Source organism: Phocoena sinus, chromosome 12 (assembly GCF_008692025.1).
Source record: "Phocoena sinus isolate mPhoSin1 chromosome 12, mPhoSin1.pri, whole genome shotgun sequence".
NCBI lineage: Eukaryota > Metazoa > Chordata > Mammalia > Artiodactyla > Phocoenidae > Phocoena > Phocoena sinus.
Window position 1 is genome coordinate 60,777,611 of NC_045774.1, and position 16,706 is coordinate 60,794,316.

Genomic DNA, 16,706 nt, shown 5'->3' on the forward strand with positions numbered 1-16,706 from the left:
CCATAGGATTTCTCTCAACTATTGTCCTTCAGCATTAAATTTTTAGTTGATTATTTTAAAGTTTTATATATAGCCATGTCTGGGGTTTCACTTCCTTCCTGTTTACTATTTAGAATGATCTGTGACCTGTTACCTTCTCTCAATGCCCGTTATGCATCCAGTTAGTATTCTCTTAAATTTGGGAGTGATGACTACTTTCTAAAGCATCATAACTTGAAATCTGGATTTCTATTAAAGGAAATTTCCAGTAAAGTAAGGTAGTACAGTGTCTGTTCTGTTGAAAGGGGGGAAGAAACACTTATTTGAAACACAATACTCTCACTTTGGAACGCTTTAAAAGTTGTGTTGTTTTATAGAAAAGTTACACATAAGTGTTAAATAATATTTTCTAATGAACTGCAGAAACCTTTTCTATAAATTTTTTCTGAATATCACTTTTGGCCAACACATGGTATGGTACGACAGTAAGAGTTGGAATTCCCTACCCCCATGTCATTGAACGTGGAATTATGGACCACTGTTAAAGCTTGGATGCATTTGAGTGATAGTCAGCTACGACAGCGGGAGGAATTCGGCATCATATATTGTTTGCTTGTTAATATGCATTAAAGATAATGAGCTAAGAAATTTTAAACCAGTTTTATTTGCTGTTGTGGGGGACATTTTGGGCCCCTCAAGAAAAAAATCCAATGGTCAGAAATGAACTGCTTTGTAAAGTTGGCAGGCAGTCATCACATTTCTCCAAAGAGAAAATGGTTACCCTGTAATAATCAGTCTAATGAATTCAGAAATTCATTGATTGTCCTAGCTCTGGGTAGATTAGGTAGAGACTTGCTTCAAGGAGTGGAATTAATGAAATGTTTGCTGCATCCACCAAACAGAGCCGCTATAATACAGCTGCCTCCTCAGTGGTTTGCTTTGATCCTGTGGAATGAAAGGACAGGAGGATCAGCTCAGGTCTAAATGAGATTACAGCTGGTTCTGCAGCTTATCTGGTCTATTGCCAACTAGTGTGGCTTTGCACGTCCTAAGGGGTTTACAACAGAAACTGTTTATTGAGTATCATCGGTTTACCCAACACAAGCAGGCTAATCCTTCCCAGCCTCAGCATGTTGTAGAATTGTGCAGGAGCCAAACCAAAAGCTGGTGTAGCCACACCCTCTAGAGCCCTTTGTCTCGCTTTATATTGATTTTTACCTGAGTTAAAGATGGTAAAAAAAATAAAACCAATAACCAGTCCTATTGTGAGCAAAAGGTTAATCTTACCTAAAATCTTACAAAAAACATCTGTTAACCCTAGAACAGACGACCTTCTTTTTTTTTTCCATTTTAGACAAGTGGGATTTTCTAGTTTCTAATTGTGAAGAACAAGATAAGAGAAACAGCTTAAAAGATCTTGCTAGATATTCCAAGTTAAATGCTTAAGTCTCTTCTAGTAGTACTGTAACAAATAGCTTTGTGTATGGAATATAGGATGACTTATTTCTAAATAGTAAGTTTTTGCTTTATATCCATTGAGCACTCAGAAATTATTTTAGTTTAGTGTGGCAAACAAAATGCATGAAAGCAAGGCTTAGTTCAGGAAAAAAGCTCAGCTGTCATAGTTAATAGCCAATAGTAATTTTGCCTGATGATCCCTTGATTAGTAGTATATTTCTTTAGTGAATAAAGACTGGTGATTATGAGTATTATAAAGATATTCCTATTATAAATAATCCTATGTGTGTTTAAGTTTTCTTTTACTATTTTATTAGGTATGTACTTAAACCTTCAGGTGTAAGATTTTAATTACTACAATCTTTTCTTGACTAGGGATCCTTAGTATGGCTTATAGAGGAAAATGATTTGGAGTCGGACACATCTGGCTTACAATTCCATTGCCGTTATTTATTGATCAAGTTATTTAACCCCTCTAAGTCCATTGTTTTTTTCATCACCAAACTGGAGATACTACTTACCTTGCAGTATCTAAGCGAACCAAATTAGAACGTAGTAGAAAGTAACACTGAGTTAATCACGTTAGTCAAGGCTACTGTAGTGGCTCAGGAGCGCAAAGGCATTGAAGATTATGTCCATAGAATCCCTCCCATGATGCTAGAAAGGATATTTAAAAGTTGTAGTGCAGTAATCATGACAGCTGTGCTCTTCATCTACAGATCAGAAACACCCTTCGCCGTTTTTAAAGGTGTCTAAATCTCGGGCAGGTGGATGGAGAGGTCGCCAGCTAAATAACTTTCCCTTTGTTCACAGCCATGAGTATGAAATCTAGGCTAGTTTAAAATTTCTAAGAAGGCCTGAATAGTAAACTAGTATTTAAGATAGGTGGCTGAGCCATGTATTTATGTTCCGTCCTGCTTGAGTGATTATTCGGTTGCTACCTAACACAGTGATAGATGTGTAAATACCGTCAAACTGTATTAAGTGCTAAGTAAAAGACAGAGGTAGATTGTTTAAGAAGGGTTCAGTGGCCTCTCAGTTTACTTTCTCCTAATTGGCAGTGAACATGTATTCGCAGCTATGTGTAAGCACAAAAAAGTTACTATGGAAACATTTGGAGCCTTTCTAAATGTACCGTGTGATGGAATCAGCTAAGACTGATGTTTATCTTAAACACGTAGCTTGTCCAATATTTAAACCTAATGGACAGATGTGTACCAGTTGAAAATGTAATATTTATCCAATCATTTCTATTCTATCAAGCCTAGCTCTAAAAGCAATAGGTTGTACTCATAAAGTAATAAATTTTTAGTGCATTTGGAGATAAAGGCTATTGGTGGTGATTGCTTAAACTCTTGTTGCTCAGTCATCTGAATGGTGCAAATCAAAACATTTTTTCAGACCGTGAGAAGTTTCACCTAGATAATGCCTCCCACACAGGCGGGTCACCATATAAATTACGTTCAGGGTTTTACAGCATAGCTAGTGCTGGAAGTTAACTTGATGCCCAGTGGTAGAACTCGTAAAACATTTTCCTGTTAACACAACCAGGCAGAGTTGACATTGTTGATGGTGGGTTCGATCTAATAAACCATTCGTTCTAACAGTGATTTTTACTGTGTTTCAGAGGTGATGATGATACAAGTTTAGTGATGCAGCAGTTCTTCCTGAATGACAGAAAATTAGCCCTAATATCTATATTACCAAATGCTGAGAACAGTAGGAGTGGGGGGTGATTGGAGCCTAATGTAACCTCATGTTCTGAAAGATGATGAATTACAGGAACACACTCTTTAACTCGATGTATACCTTCTTCACAAAGAAAAATACTGATTTTTCTCAAAAGAATGTGTTCTATGTCATCTGCTGGAAATTGGGAAATAACCTTGTTATTAGAATATGTAGGCTGTGCCCGCCTTTCAGAGTCTTTTACACAGGTGTTTTTAGGCTGATTATCATTTCTGAAAGGAAGGCAGTTTTACATTTGGCTACCTTTTTGTTTCTGTGTTCTCTAAAGTTACTTTCCTATAAAGACATTAGGTTTATCAAACGTTTCTTAATTAAGAACCACAGTAACAAAAATCTAAACTTTTTTTTCCCCATAAGAGTAAATTTCAGGGGTTAATTTTCTTCTGGTTGTTAAAAACAATGGGGACTATTTTAAAGTTTATTTTGAAATATTTCTTCTTTGGTAATGAAACTTCATCTTTTCTTGTTTGAAGTAAGTAACTATTTCTAGTTAAAATTCACAGGATGCTAACAAAGCCCTACTATTTTATCTCTGTAAGCAAGAGTCTTTCCAATTCTTCCTTTTTTGGTGCTGTATCTGCTGTTTTAGCCCTGTTGCACATTCATACACAATTGGTGATCTTCCTGTAGTTTGGTTCCATTTTATGAGATATCACAGGTCTTTTGCTCACCTCGTTAACATTGCTTAGCCCAGTTTATGCATAATTTTTTTTTTTACATCAGGAGATGAGCTTTTTTGATGTGCAGATAAAGATTATCATTGGTGCTACACAGATGAAACCTGTCATATACAAATAGCAATATATCAAGCCCTAAACCTGCAGACCAGATAAATCAACTCATATGCTGAAGCCTTGCAAAAGGAAATTAGTGATAAAACAAAAGCCTTTGAGGCTCTCAACCCTAGTAATGGAGCTTCATAATAACCCCTGCATATCATTGACTCAAGGAGTAATCTTAGGAAAACTCTTTTCCCCTCTATCTTTTCCTTTCTTTTAAAGAGCTATAGTAAACATGGCAAATGGTATCTCTGGAAAGAAATGCATGTGTAACTAAGGTATCTGGAATAACTAACAATTAAAACTAAGAAATTTATGTACTGTTAAATACAGGTTTGTTCCAAAGAAGTTTATACATTTATTTATTTTGATGATTGATCTTATACATTGACTAGTAACAGCTTTTTCTGTATAGAATTCAGATTAAGCTTTCTTTTTAAGTTAGTGTATTTGATACACAGGTTACACCTAGGTTGTTGAGGATGGGAGAGGCACAGAGTGAGGAAATGAAAAGGAGGGAGAGAAGAGGAGTTGGGGTTGGAAATCTAGAGGAAGCATGTAGTGGGAATGGAAAAGAGACAGGATCTAATTAGTGGGTTTCATTCACTTGAGGCAAACCCTTTTGAGAGTCTCGTGAAAGCTGTAGTCTCTCTCGTCATAAAAATAAATACATATACACAAAACGCTAGACATAATTTCAAGGGGTTTACAGACTTCTAAAACCCCAGGTTTTTCATTATATTAAAATAGTGACTGAGCTATTATTTCTCTTAAGGGTTTGGTTGTATTTTTGGTAAATATTCTTTCTTAAACATCCCTATGTACTTCTTAACTCTTTTGCTTGACTGAGTTTTGAAACCTGAAAATGTAGTCACTAGTGGAGCTGATGATGAGGTTTTTTAGATCCATTATCACAATTGGCAATGGTCGGTAGTGTCTTGTTTTATAATTTACTACATTTCTTGAGTGTAAGAGAAATATTGAGGATGCAGAATGCCTAAGAGGTTTTAGAAAAATTATTATCAAGGGACACTACTTTTCCCATTGCATTAGTTATTATAATTATACATTGGAACAATCTGCTGACATAGAATTGGATTTGATTTAATTGGAAGAGAAAAAAAGACTGGATATCTTCAATATTTATTGATATACCTAGTCCATTAAGGTAAATTATAGAGCAAATTTCACTGTGACAGGAACATTTGGGTTAATGTAGTTAAGAATCAGTCAACATTACCATTTGACCCTTTCTTTTTAGGAATTTATTACCACCAATTAGGAAAAAGTACTCACAAATGGAATTTAGCCCTAGCTTACTTGTGGAATATTTGACCCCCAAAATGTTTGGGTCTTTACCTTTAATAAAATGATCCTGAATTCTTTTGAACCAAAGTACGTTCTCCCACATTGCAGCTAAACACATTTAGTAAGATGTGGTATAATAATTGCAGCCGTAGGTAGAGGGTACAGCTGACTGTATACTGTTGTTTTCAGAAAAGGCTATTGGGATGGTAAGAATTAAGCTAGTTTTTGAAGGGTGGCTTTATTAATTAGTTTTAAAAGATGAACTTCATAGGTTCACAAACATACTACCCTATATCTAGGGAAATTTAAAATGAAACTCGCTTTAAAAAGCTGTCAATTATTAGTGAAATGGGAAAGCAACAGAACTGAATAAAATTTATTGAGAGTAAATATGATAATATCCATAGAATGTCTCAGTACACGCTTGGCTGTAGGTGTTCTGTGCTGGATAGTTAGGAAACTAAAGTAGTTTTTCTTCAAATGATCCTTATCTTTGCAATTCATTTGTCCTAAAGCAAGTCTGGAATATCTGAGAGTGTTGCAGATGGTCCCTAGGAGGCTTGAAACATAGCTATTTCATCTTAAGTTTGCCTTTGCACCATTGCAGATGCCACCCCTTGTTTATACTTTTAGTGAAATAAAGTCTTTGTTCCTCCTCCTCACATGTGAATTCCTAGAGTCAGGTCTGTATCTTTTTCATCTTTGAATTCCTACTTTCTACCATAGTACTTAGTATATAGTTGGTACCTGTTCTTTAGAGCGTAATAAACCATGCCAAAACATAGTGGCATAAAACACCCCGAAAACAACTTTTTTACTATGCTCGTAGATTCTGTAGGTCAAGAATATGGAAAGCCAAGGATAGCTCTTCGCTGCTCCCCTGTGTCTGGGGCTCTTTTATATGGGGTAACTCAAAAAGCTGGAGACTGTACCAGCTGAAGCTAGAGGATCCAGTTCCTAGATGACTTCTTCACTAACGTGTCTAGCATCTGAGCTAAAATAGCTGAAACACAGGCTTAGCTGGTTCTGTTGACTCGAGTACTACCTATGGCCTCTCCAGAGAGTGTTCTCAAGAGTAATTGTACTTTATTACATAGCATTTCAGGGCACTAAGACTGAGTTTTCCTAGCAAATAAAGAAGAAGCTTTGTGGCCTCTTACTACCAAGACTTGGAGTCACTCACTTAGGGTCACGTCCACTGCACTCTGTTGGTCAGAGTAGTCACAGATCTCCCAGATGCAAGGAGTGCCAAAGAATTTGCGGCCATGTTTTGAAACTACCACAGTATTCAGTGAATGGTGGAAGAGCCAGAGTGAGTGAGTGAATGAGTGAGAGAGAGAGGGAAAAATAAGAGGAGGAAGAAGATTAAAAGTTGAGGTGTGTTTAATATCACCAGTAATTATTGGCTCTCGTGTTGCTAAGTTTGATTGTTGATCTGTGTTCCATAATGAAGGCATTTTCCGTAAATATTCTGTTCACATTATTACCTATACAGGCATACCTCATAGATATTGTGGGTTTGGTTCCAAACCACCACAACAAAGTGGATATAGAAATAAAGTGAGTCTCGTGAATTTTTTGGTTTTTCAGTGCAACTAAAAGTTGTTTATACTATACTGCAGTCTATTGTGTGCAATAATAGCATTATGTCTTAAAAATAACATACATACCTTTATTAAAAAAATACTTTATTGCTAAAAATGCTAACCATCATCTGACAATGCAGTTGCAACAAACTTTCAGTTTGTAAAATAATGCAGTATCTGCAAAGTGCAATAAGTGAGGTATGCTGTTATTGCAAATAAATATATTCTGATTTCCTCCTTTAGCCACCAATTCATAAGGTTCTCCTCCTCCTTTTTCTCATATGAGAATTCTATACATAACAATATTTTAGATAAGATCTAATGCATGTTTGCTTGCTCAATTATACATCTACTTACAGTTGAAGAGGAAGAGAACCATATTTGAAATCCCAAAAGACCAGTATAACTTTATTTAAAAAAATTTTTTTAACATTTTTATTGGAGTATAATTGCTTTACAATGGTGTGTTAGTTTCTGTTTTATAACAAAGTGAATCAGCTATACATATACATATATCTCCATATCTCCTCCCTCTTGCGTCTCCCTCCCATCCTCCCTAAAGACCAGTATTACTTTAGATAGTTTATCAAAGATGTGTACATTTTATTGTGAGACTTCTTACAGAGAGGATCTTACCTCTGAGTGCCTCTAACATAAAGGACAAAGATCCTGGATCATAACTCATGATCTTACCCACCCGGTATTCTGGTAGCCGTCTAACTTGGAAACTGCCTTACTTTATATTGAGCCCATATTCTCTCCCTGTCTTACTTTCATCTATCACCTTGTACCCACATACTTGCTATTAAATTTGGAGGATGAGTTCCTGGAAATAAAGGCCCTAACTGAATATAAGCACTACAGGGTTATTCTAGCATTAGGCCTCTGGAAATGAGTTGTCATGGTCAGGTGATGATTGCTCTCGTCCCTAAGACATGACATCCATCTGCGTATAGTTTCTCGCAGTTTTAATGTCAAAGGACTTCAACCAAGCCTTAATGTGGTCTTTACCCTCAACCATTTCCTTGAAGGCATCTTGAGGTGCTATAAAACTTCAGTCTTAATATCCAGCATGATACTGTTTCTTTGAGTCTTTGTGGTAAGTTTAGGACTATTACTTGTTGATCATTGGCTAAACTGTTCCCCCAAACACAGAATAAATGGCAGAAACAGACCATTAAAAAAAAAAAAATTCAACTTAAGATAGTGCAGTAAGTAGTGCACGCATTTGCTAAGAGCATTTGCACTACATTGTGCTAATAATGTGAATGGTTATAGGTCGGGTTCAGTGTTATTAAATTAGAGCATAAGATAGCATTCAAACGTCGGCAGAAAATATAAAAAGGTTGTTGTGATGAATGGCTATTTGTACAGTTAACCAGTGAACGATGTGGGTTTGAACTGTCCAGGTCCACTTACACGTGGATATTTTTCAATAATAAATACTACAGTACTACAGTGCATGGTTGGTTGAATCCTTGGATGTGGAGGAACTGCAGATTTGGAGGACCAACTATAAATTATACACAGATAAACCCCAGTATTTTTCAACGATTAACTGTATATGTACCAAGTCATACATACACATATTTAAGAGGTTGGGCTTTTTAATGAAAAGATTTCAAAGACAAATAATATTGTAACATTGCCCTGTGCAGTTACACAGGGTGTTTAAATGCATGTATGTCTAAGGTAGTGCTTATAAGCTCCAGGTTATATTGGGAACATTTATGGGAAGATATACGTTGGGTATGTAGGTTGGTTTTGTCTCTGTTAATTCTCTCTGCCTTAAAGAATTGTTTACTTGTAGCTCTAACTTTTTAGATGTCATGGCCCTCCATGGCTTGGTCTCCATCAGAACTCTAGTTTCAGTTTCCATCATTCTGCCCCTTGACCTTTCATCTTCTGGTAATACTAAATTGTTTATGAATGTTGTAAATTGTTTGTGAGTCCCCTCACATACCATGCAGTTTCATGTCACTATGCTTTACTTATGTTACTACAACTTTCTGAAACTCTCTGTATTATATTTCAGTTAACTAAAACTTCAGTTAACTAACTAACTTTCATAATCTGATAATGGTGTGTTTACTCTATGAAGCCCTCATCAAACCCCTAGTTGGACCAAATGTTCCCTTTGTGTACATTATAATACTCTGTAGATACCTCTGTCTCCTCACTTTATTGTACGTTCTTTGAGAGCAAGGACCATATTTGATAGCATCTAATACAGTACCTCATGTAATTAATAGACATTAAAATGAGCTGAGCTACTGGACACAGTGATTCCTTAGTCTGAATGTACTCTTGGAGTCTAGGTCTAGATTTCCAAAAACTTTGGGATTTTGTTACTTAAATTTTCTGTTTTCAAATCAAAATATACTCTCCTTGTGTAGTCATTAACTGTCCCTCCTAACTTTGTTTCCCTCTCCCAAAACTTAGCAATAACATAGATTGCTCCTTCTTCTCCTTCACAAAATGCCAAATAATTACCGTTAGCTTTCTTTTTTCTTCGTAAAGTAGATCAAATTGCACATTAACTCATACTTAGATGTTTATTGAAGCTTCATAATCAGTCTCTCCTGTCTCTAGTCAGTTTTTATTCTAACCCACTGTGTTTGCCATTACTAGATTAATCTTTCCCAAAGCACTGTTTTCATTATATCACTCCTCAGTTCAAAATCCTTCAGTGGTTCCTTACTACCTTCAGAATGAGGTCTAGATTTTATTTTTTTTAATAGCAGGCTGTACCTTAATTATTTCTGTACCTCTGGCATTCCATACAGTGACTGGCATTGAGTAACTTCCTGTGAAGTGAATGAGGAGAATATGTGACCAAACAAATATGGCCCTATTTTCTATTTTAAAATTTTTTGCCTTCTAATGCTATTATAAAAATTCTCCATTATAGTCAGAGTGGTTACTTTTTTTTTTTTTTTTTTTGCGGTACACGGGCCTCTCACTGTTGTGGCCTCTCCCGTTGCGGACCACAGGCTCTGGACACGCAGGCTAAGCGGCCATGGTGTTGTGGCCTCTCCGTGGCTCACGGGCCCAGCCACCCAGCGGCATGTGGGATCCTTCCGGACCGCGGCATGTGGGATCCTCCCGGACCGGGGCACGAACTCGTGTCCCCTGCATCAGCAGGCGGACTCTCAACCACTGCGCCACCAGGGAAGCCTAGAGTGGTTACTTTTTTTTTCCTTACCCAAACACCTTGCTTTTTCATTTGTTCCTTTTAAGATATAAATTATGTTACTCTTCTGCTTTTGTGGCTTGTTATCCACTTTGATTTTATCTAAAGTTCTTATCATGGCTTACTAGACCCTACGTGATCTGGAACCCAGCTACCTCTTTGAATTCATCTGCTATTCCTTCTATCACCCTTTGTGCTTCAGCCAACTGACCTCCTAATTGTTCTTGAGCCCATGAAACCATCAGCCTAGGCACCTATGCACTGCTGTTTCTTCTCCTTGGAATTCTCTCCTCACCTATATCCATGTGGTTCTCCCCCTTACTCATTTAAGTCTTTGCTCAGATGTCACCTTATGAGAAGGTGTTTCCTGATCATCCTAGTTGAAATATTAGCCCTCATTACTCATTATCCCTGTACCTTGATTTCTTTTTATCCATAAAGTTCACTACAACCTGAGGTGTTCCACATCTGTGTTTGTTTAATTATCTGTCTCTTTTTAAAATGTAAGCTCCAGAAGGGCAGAGGCTTTGTTGTGTTAACTTTGTATCCCTACTGCTTAGACCATGTCTAATATGTGTTGAATTAGAGAGTAAATGTATGGAATTTATATGCCTTTGTGCTTTTAATTTCCTCTTTTTCACCTTTTTTGTCCTTAACCTGTCCTCTGAGAATCATTTCCATGCCCATTTGATTCTGCTGCACTCAATGATCTTTATTTTCTAAATTAGTATAAACCTGTACTTTGTTTTACACTTAAGCCTACAGAGTAGAGGAATGATTATCAGCCTCCTCTAGTACAGAATTACAAATAGTCTTGCTACTCAGTGTGGTTCATGGGCTACTTGTTGCATGACCATTTCCTCATCTGTTGCAAGAATCAAATAGGACATATTCAATAAATGGAGTATCTATTACTGTTAACCAGAAAATCAAAGACTGTTCATTGCGAATAGTGTGTCAGCCCTATTCTATGTGTTTGACTTTAATTAACTAATTTAATCCTATAGGTATTATTATTATTCCCACTTTGTAGGCAAGAAAAGCCAGGAAGGTAACTGCTTGAAGTGTGGTCCATGGGCTTGCAAAATCGTCCTACTTGAAATGTAGATTCTCAGGCCCCTCCCCAGACCCACTGAGTGAGAATTTTTTTTTTTAAGTAATATACTTAGGGCCAAACATGAAGATGCAGTAGGATCTTCAGTGAGGCTAGAACTTTAGTATTTCTAGAAAGCTCTACAGATGATTTTGATGATAGTCAAGATTGATAACTACTGAAGTAGATCCTTGTTATTAGTGTACCATAAAATGCAGTGAAATATCACTGAAACACTTAAGTCATTTGAGACCCATAATCATCTACAGATATAAGACTAGTACAATTATAAGGGTAATTCCTAAAAACAATCACTTTTTATTGATATATTTTCATGCTATACCCTATTTTGGGGATGGGGCAAACTACCTTACCTTAAGTACTTCATCCGTGTTATTCTATAAAACCATAAGGCGGTATTGGTATAAGCATGCTTGGTTTGCTAGGCACAACACTGGATTCCTGATTTATTCTCTTTCCTCAGTCTTAAAAATTAACTCAATTGTGGACCACAGGAAACTTTTAAATGATCATATGTCCTTGACCTTTAGAATCCCTGTAGAATAGTCTACATTCCCCAGAAGTGTTAAACTTTGAATGTGTGTGCATCTGGTGTGCCACCAGGATTGGATGTTATACTACTTTGTAACTGCCTCTTTTAGGAGCTTAGCATATGAATGAATGAATGCATATAGCAGTATGACATTTAAGACATGTATTACTTATTTGGGTAGTAAAATGGTATTTGAGGTAGTAGCTGTAGCAGAGTTGGCATGGTCGCCTGACTGCCTGGCTTCAAAGTTTGGCTCTGCTGCTTACTAACAGTATGACCCAATCAAATGATTTATCCTTTCTGTATTTAGGTTTCTTGTCTACAAAATGGGGGAAATAATAGTATGTACAGGATTAAATTAGTTAATAAAGGTCAAAAACTTAGAATTGGGCAGGCGCATATATTCTCAATAAACAGTCTTTGATTCTCTGACCATAATAATAATTATTCCATTTATTGAATATCTCTTATTAAGAATTCTTACAGCAGTTGAGGAAATGGCCATGCAACTAGTAGTTGAGAGAGTAGGATTTATACTCTGGTGTGTCTGTCTCTAAAGCCCATGTGTTTCTAGATAATGCTCTACTGCATCTATGAACATGGTTATTAGGAATTAGAATCAGTAGCAATGAGACTGAAGTAAATATTATCTTGCCTTATAGTCTGCAAATTGTTTTTACCTAAGTGGTGTGATTTGAAACTTGAGCAGCTCTGTGGAGGATAGTAGGGTATTATTCCCATTTAACAGATGAAAAAACTAAGTCTGTTTTCCAGGGTCACAAGCTGGCTCTCTCCTAGACAAGTTCATTTGGATAATTTTCCATACCTCTTGAGGAGCCTTTTTAATGCCTTAATGGTGCATTATATGTGACCAGAAGCATCATTGCCAGTACTGGGCTTTTTATTTGTTATAATCCCTCAATAGTCAAAACAGCCAGCAAACTCCTTGCCTGGATCTCACCTATTCAACTCAGTTGTTACCACCCACTCACCTCCTCGTCCATATACACACAAATGCACTGAGGTGCCATTACAGGGAGGCACTGCTGGGTGTGCCTGAGCGGCTGCTTGCCAGCTTGGTTTCTAACTTATTGCCTCTCCCTGAACACTGGGCATGCACAGAATTGGGGGTCAGAACTTAAGCTACTATCATTTCCTAGTGAGGCTTTGCACTATTCTCTGTATGCCTGGAGTCTGTTTTTGTTTTGTTTTGTTTTTATTTTTTGAAGACAGGATTGGGTTGAATGATTTTTAAGATACCTTCTAGCTTTAAAACTTTGGGGTTTTTTTGTTTGTTTTGTTTTCTGGTAATGTCATCACTTTGGTTATGTTATATTCTTTCTGGGTAGTAGAGCAGATTATAGCCCTATTTTATAGATGTGAATAAGAATGACAAGAAGATCCAGAGTACCTAAGGTTTTTTTTTTTTAGTGAATTTAGCTGAAACTAAAAATGGTAGAGTATCCTGATTCCCATCCAGTTTTCCATTAGTTAGATCAATCAGGCACTTGGAATAATTACTCATAGCGATTTAGAACAACTTTTTTTAACTTAGAACTTCCCATTATATATTTTACTAATATAGATTGAAGAAAGTTGGCAGGTTTTGCAGTAGAACTAAAAAAAGAATTCAGTTGTTAATTGTTGTTAATCCCTTGCTTTCTGTTAGCTCTTATCACTCACATTTATTATATTATGCTTTTTCTATGTGGTGCAAGGTCCATCAATAGACGACTTTTCTTTACATTTTGAGGCATAATATGTTAGAAGTATTACATATGCAACTATGACTACCAGGAAAATGATGTACAGTATGTCATACCTTGTTCTATAGTTACCAGTTATAGGAGAAGCAAGAGCATACAAAGTTGAGAAGTAAAACCTAGATGTAGTAGTCTAATAAGTGTTCCCAGAACCCTGTCCAGGTTATTAGGGAGGAACAATGCCTCAGAGACCAGGCTGGCAGATAGCAGCAGTCAGATGCTGCAGGTTTCAGTGCGTCTTATGTGATAGATGCCTCAGTACATTTGTGTGTCTGTGTCAGGGTGGGAAGGTTGGGGGCAAGATGGATGAGTGAATATGTGAAATCACAACAAGAAGTAACATGAAGATAAAAACAGGAAAACAAATCCTGGAAAGTGGGGCACAAGAGCAGTTGGATACAGGAAACAGGAAAGTGCTTGAACTTAATGAGGTAAGCCAAAAGAGGCAGGATATCAGAGCTAAAATAGAAGCGTATGAAAACCTGGATAACTAAGTATGTAAAAGTTTGGGTGTTTTCATAGTGTAGCAATAGGTTCCTAAACACTTTTATTATTATTTTTTTAATTTGGCTTCATTATGTCTTACTTGCAGCACACGGGATCTTCGTTGTGGCATGCAGAATCTTTCGTTGTGGCGCGCGGACTCAGTAGTTGAGGCACATGGGCTCTCTAGTTGTGATGTGCAGGCTCCAGAGTGCACAGGCTCAGTAGTTGTGGCATGTGGGCTCTCTAGTTGTGGCGCGTGGGCTTAGTTGCCCCACCGTATGTGGGATCTTAGTTCCCCGACCAGAGATCGAATCTGCATCCCTGACATTGGAAAGTGAATTCTTAACCACTGGGCCACCAGGGAAGTCCCCCCCTAAACACTTTTGAGGACATTATTTCATGTGATCGTCACAATAACCCTGTTAGGTGGATGATAAATGATTGTTCCTAATCTTAACTCTTTAGAAAGCAAGAATTGGGAGGTTACTCATTTTTTTTTCAAGGTCACACAGCTCACAGTAGCTTTGCTAATAACCAGCAGCTTTACCCAACAGAAGTGTTACTATTGCTTCAGTTTCCTCATTTATAAGATTTGAATAATAATTGTACCTACCACATGGGGTGAGAAACAATGCTTACAAAATAACTAGCATGGTGCTTGGCACATGGTAAATACCAATAAATGCTAGATGTTGCTATTGTTTCTACTTTAAGAGCTGCAATTTGAATAACTTGATGTTCAGCAGATTTTATTTTCTGCTATAATGTATTGCATCTTTTAGAACATAAGTGGGCTGGTTATCTGTATTTCCACATCTGTGTATTTCCAAAATGATTTTAACCCATGTTAAGTTAGTCTTTTACTCAAAACATTTGCCCCTGCCTCTTCACAAGGCAAAGAGCTTCATGTGGCTTGTCTAGCTTCTTTTCTTAGGCTTACTAAAATTTCTTAACCCAAGTAGGGAGAGAAGAAAATTGATCAATATTTAAATCGTGTGTGTGTGCGCGCGTGTGCGTGCATCTTAGCATATAGGGGTGTGTGTCTTAGTGTGTAAGGGAAAAGTAGGGGCTTCAGAGTCAGATTTTGATTCAGATTATGGGGCCAGCTCTTCTTAGCCATGTGACCTTTGGGCATGTTATTATCATCTTCATCATCTATAAAGAGGATTAAATGATACCCATCTTACAGAATTGTTCTGATTTTTACTTGAAGAATTTCTGGCATCATAAAGGATGATCAGGACTCCCCTGGTGGCACAGTGGTTGAGAGTCCACCTGCCGATGCAGGGTACACGGGTTCGTGCCCCCATCTGGGAAGATCCCACATGCCACAGAGTGGCTGGGCCCGTGAGCCATGGCTGCTGAGCCTGCGCATCCAGAGCCTGTGCTCCGCAACGGGAGAGGCCACGACAGTGAGAGGCCCGCGTACCGCAAAAAAAATTAAATTAAAATTAAAAAAATAAAATTAAAGGATGGTCAGAAATAATACCCCTTCCTGGGGAATAGATTTTAGTGAGTGAAGAAATGGCTTCTTTTATTTAGAAATAGTGAGTAAAATCCATCCTACCCAAATACAGTAAGTTATTTATTATCCTTTGAGACCAATGTACTTTGAAAAAGCTATAGATGGGTTTTACAAATGGTGGTATTATTTTACTTGGACTCCAGTGTCTTGAAATGTACCCATGAACTTTGCTTTGTGGATGTAGGCAGATGAATTAGTTGCCAAATGGATTTTAGTGATTTGATATTCATCTTACTCAAAGCTAAAGGACCTGAAATGGTTCTTTAGTCACTAGTTCAAGTTGAAAGCATCTCAGGCAGGTTTTTACACAAAGAGAACATAGCAGATATTTGGTTAGTTTTTATGAGACTTGCTTACTATGATATTCTTTCCCCAGGCATTTGTACACTTGTTTTATTTTTCAGTACTTCAAGTAGCATTAAGTAGTATCTCATGATCATCTAAGAATTCCAATGTAGAGAGACACAGAGTCCTAGTGTTACATAATTTATACTTAAAATTTTTACTTTTGTGTAGTTATGGGAAAAGTACGAAGATGTGGTCTTGCAACCAGTTTGATCTTTTTGTGGAATTGCTTTAGTTACATGCACTAGTCCTGTATTTTATATAGTTATTTTGAGTGTCCACTTCCCTTAGATGAACTGATTTAAAACATCAGGACTGTTGGAATTAATGTAATATTTCCTTCTTTTTTGAAGTACTAGTCGTTTCTCTTAATGGAATACTACCATTATTGAAGGAAGCCTTCTGCCTTAGCTCCACTGGTTGGTTTTCACTGCTTCCTCTTTAATTGAAGAAAGCAAATCTAAGGATGGTATTCATGCATTTGTGTCTACTCTCAATTGAGATGGCAGTAATATAAACAGAAACAGGAATAATATCACGGTTGCACATGTATTTTTAAATAATATTATTAACTGCTGGGCATATTGCATAAATGCCTTCTATTCCAGATCACTAGAAAAATCTTTTAGTATATACCCCCTTATGTTTCTTTTAAGGTCTAGAGATGTCTAAATTTTCAATAGGAAAAAAAGGTGAGTAAATGATGAATTGAAACTTGAGACAGTATTGAATTCATGTTTTATGGATTTATGGAGAATAACTTTTTATTTTTTATTTTTTTCTACTATGTGAAAATGATTATAGATCTTTTTGGACCAATGTACTGATAATAAGGTTGTATCTAGCACAGTTTTATATACTAGCTCAACACCTGTGTCTGCTCTAAACA

The 16,706-nt window shown here is 36.9% G+C and overlaps 1 protein-coding gene across 3 annotated transcripts in view; it reads left to right on the forward strand.

Annotated features, from left to right (window-relative positions):
- The window catches only part of MMS22L (MMS22 like, DNA repair protein), a 153,121-nt gene that overhangs the window by 88,100 nt on the left and 48,315 nt on the right, over positions 1-16,706 (forward strand). The gene's annotated exons all lie outside the window — the stretch shown is intronic.